The sequence below is a fragment of the Egretta garzetta genome, unplaced genomic scaffold (genome assembly GCF_000687185.1).
Source record: "Egretta garzetta isolate BGI_Z169 unplaced genomic scaffold, ASM68718v1 scaffold561, whole genome shotgun sequence".
In the NCBI taxonomy this organism is placed as follows: domain Eukaryota; kingdom Metazoa; phylum Chordata; class Aves; order Pelecaniformes; family Ardeidae; genus Egretta; species Egretta garzetta.
Window position 1 is genome coordinate 743,144 of NW_009258760.1, and position 3,849 is coordinate 746,992.

A 3,849-nucleotide genomic window follows, 5' to 3' on the forward strand; every position below is an offset into this window, starting at 1 on the left:
GGGGCCGAGCAGCTGCGTGCTGGAGCACTCCAGTCACCTGAGACCAACCGAGGGGAGTGACTCCCTGCCCTAAAGATAAGGCGGCGCTGCTGGAGTGGGGCCCGATGGACTCCGTGCATGCTTCTGAAAACAAGGGGGTTATTGGCAGGAGAGGGGGCTCCGTGGTCCGATGGTGCGTGGGCAGGAAAAGCACTCTCGAAAGGTATTTGCCGAACCACGTCCAGAAACCCTTTGAAGCAGAAAACCTCCGTTCTCCCTTGGATATGCTGGAGTACTTAATAAATAACTGTAATTAAGTGTGAGGTGGTAGCTTAAGAGCTCGTTCCCAGAAGTTAACATCAAAACACTTGCTCTCAGCACTTAGGGAGACAATATGAACGCAGGCTTCGCGCACAGATGAAAGTAGAGTTGTCAGGAAGGGCTGGAGAGCCCTGGAAATGCGTACGCCGCTTCTTCAGAGAGCTCGAGGAAAAGGCCTCAGGAAGCAACAGAGCCGTCGCTTTGCTAATAGGAGTCCTTTTCAATGAACCGTGACCGAGATAGCACCGATTTGGGGGAGCTGGGAGTGAGTTTTAAAACAGGAGATGAGGAATCAGGTTGGGAGAAGAGGTGCGTGCCCTTTCCTGGGCTGTCCTGCAGTTCCCTGCCCCTGCCCCGTAGCGGGGACAGCCACCGTGTGCCTCGGCCGGCCTTCGCTGGTGGCAGCACACATTTACCGTGAAGCGGTGGCTGCAGGCTTCTTCACAGGAGACATCTAAAGCATTGTAAGATAAAAAAAAAGGGGCGATGAGAAAGAGGAACAGAGGAACGTGGCTGCAATTCTCCCCCCTTGATTGCAAATCAATGTTTTTGCCCTTCGGCAGATGGCACGGCGTGGCTGGTGCAGCCCAGCGCAGCTGGGGAGGCTGGAGGAGGAGGTCCTAACTGCAGGCTCTGCCACGCGCTTGCCGAGGGCCAAGTCTAAACTGCTGCCGAGTGCCCTTATCCTCTGCTCCTGTAAAAGCACAGTGAAAAGCATTCCCAGGTCTGGGTTTCAGTCTCCTAATTGCTCCCGAAATCCAGAAGCATGAGGAGCCAAGGTCTCATTTGCCTTACAATGATCCTTGCCTGCCCTGGAACCTGGGCTGGTCTTAATTTGTCTATGGTTCAGGCAAGAATGGACTAGGCAGACGTACATGTTATCTCTTGTTTTTTTGGAAGCAGGGAGCCTATTGCACAATAAAGCTTGGTCTGGATGTGGATTAAAAATGCATGTGTCTGGGGCACTGCGAGCCAGGCTAGTCTGAGTTACTTTGATCCAAAAAAATAAGAAAGTATTAGGAAGGGCTGATAGGGAATGAGGAGGCTCCGTGGGTCTGCTCTTTATTTTCCTCATGGGACGTGCCAATCCCTTCTGTATGTGCGAGCCTGTCTTAGCCGGGGGGGGGTTGCACTCTTGGACGAGAAGAAATTTCAGCGAAGTCAACGTAAATACATGGTAAAGCTTCAGTTTCGCATCCAGGGGCCGTGGGTCAGGCGCTTGCGGAGGGCAAGGTGGTGCCGGCCCAGCTGTGGAAGAAGTTCACTGCCTGACAGGAGCTGAGGGTTTGGCCTCAGGTGCGCTTTCAGCTTCCTACACTTCTTAGAGGGCTTTTAACCTGAGGATTTACAAGTGTCAACTAATTGCATCCACATTAACTGGCAGCCAAATATTAAAACGGCGCTCGAATGTCATTTCAAACGAGCTGCTCCCAGGCTAGGTCTCATGGAAATTTGTCAGGACAGGGGCATAGATGGGCCAAAATCACATTGGAACAATGTTTGAAAACGATGCTCAGAACATTTATGCTTGAGCAGAAACATGAGGAGAGCAGGTACTTTAGGCTTAATGAGTTGCTGAAGAAAAATTACAGAAACAATTCTAGGAGGGGGGGATGAGAAATCCCATCTCTTTGTCTCACAAAATGCCTCAACACTAATGCTCCAGCAACCCCCCTTTCCACCCCCCTGTTTCTGGCACTCTCTCTCTCTCCCCCCCCGCCCTCGAACCAAATACTTTGGCATTCCCTGCTGCACGGTAGCATGGTTTCTACAAGCCCACCAGCCTGATTTAAAACACGACCGAAGCTGGGGCTGGTGACCCCAAATGACAGCAGTGGTTCCCGATGCCTGGTGAACCCTGGGGCCAGCAGCAGCCTCCACCTGAGGAGAGCTGGGGGCAGAGCCAAGGGAAGTGACCAGCCCAAACCCAACCCCTTTTGTGAAGCTTCTTTATTACAATGCGTGTTTTTCCCTGTCTTTCTTCATCCCATAACAACTGCAGCCTGATTCCTCTCACAGCTTGAACTAATTCTCTTTCCAGCAGAAAGAAGAAGCACGTGCAGATCATCTGCCTGACGTGCGACCCAAGGGGAAAACCACGTCACAGCCTCACCGTGCCTTGCTAAAGCACGGCGGCTCCCCCCCCCCAGCCCCTCTTTGCTCCTAACACAACGCGAGTTGGAAGCACGGGTTTATTTTTACAGCCCTGTCCCCACCACCTCCCCCAAAGTCAGATGCTGCGGCTAATTTGGATGGAGAATTTCAATTGCTTGGAAAATGAAGGTGCTGAAAACCAAATGGCATCGGCAGGAGTTTTAATCCCAAATGCCTGGCTCGGTGCTGAAAAAAAAAATATGAAATCAGATGCTGAAGACGTATCACTGCTGGGCTGCTGCTCTTCAGAGTTCCCTGAAGGCTCTGGGGCTGAGGGGGGTGCTGGCTCGCCCTTCCCGAGGAGGAGAGCGTGAGTGGAGGAAAGCCCATCGCCCTTGGATGAGCTCCTGGGGGGAAATGCTTTGCCCATGAGACAGCTTAAACAGGACGTTATAACTTGAACTCGGATGACTTCTCCTTCCCTACCAGCAAAAAGGAGAGGCTCAGGGCTGGGTGCGTCCTCCAGGGAGGGGGCAAGCGAGACATTTTGGGTGCAAGAGCAGCATTAGAACAATCTGCAAGCTAGCTAGCATCATCGCCACGCTCGCTGCAGGTCACCCAAGAGCCCAGGTTCTCCATGCGGACGGCTCTGCTCTGTCTGCTTCTGCCACCTTCCAGCCGGTGCCAGCCGCTGACCTGGCAGTGCCATGGCCACCTGCGGCCGGCCATGGCGGTCCTTGCCCCGGGAGTTTCTGCTGCAGGGAAGCCTGGGGCTGTTGCCAGCCGTTCCTGAGACATGCACTCGCTTGGAGGCCTGGGGTGGCTCTGCAGCCAGCTGCCAGGGGGATGGAGGAGTCGGCTGACAAAATAAGTACAAAAATAAAATTAGAAAACAAAAAGAAGGTGGGGAAAAGGAAAATAAAAATAAGAATAAATATTTAAAAAAAAAGGAAAATAAGAGTAAATATTAAAAAAAGAAGAGGAAAAAGGGAAAATAAAAATAAGAATCACAAAATAAGAATAAGAAAAAAGAATAAACATAAAATAAGAAAAAGGAACATAAAAATAAGAAAAATGAATAAACATAAAATAAGAAAAAGGAAAATAAAAATAAGAATAAATATAAAATAAAAATAAGAAAAAGGGAAATGAAAATAAGAATAAATATAAAAGCAAGAATAAAAATTAAAGCTAAGTTTAAAAAGGAAAAGCTAATAACAAATAAAAATAAAAAATGCAAAAGAAAAAGAAAAAAGAAAAATAAAAGCAAAATAAAAATGACAACAAAATAATACAAAATAAAATAAAAATTAAATAAAAACAAATAGAAATACATAAAAAGAAATAAATAAACATAAAATTTAATAAAAAATAAATAAAAAAAATAAAAAAAAATAGGTTAACGCTGCTCTAAAAAACGAGCCGAGCCTGACACTTGGTTTATTGACACTGTGA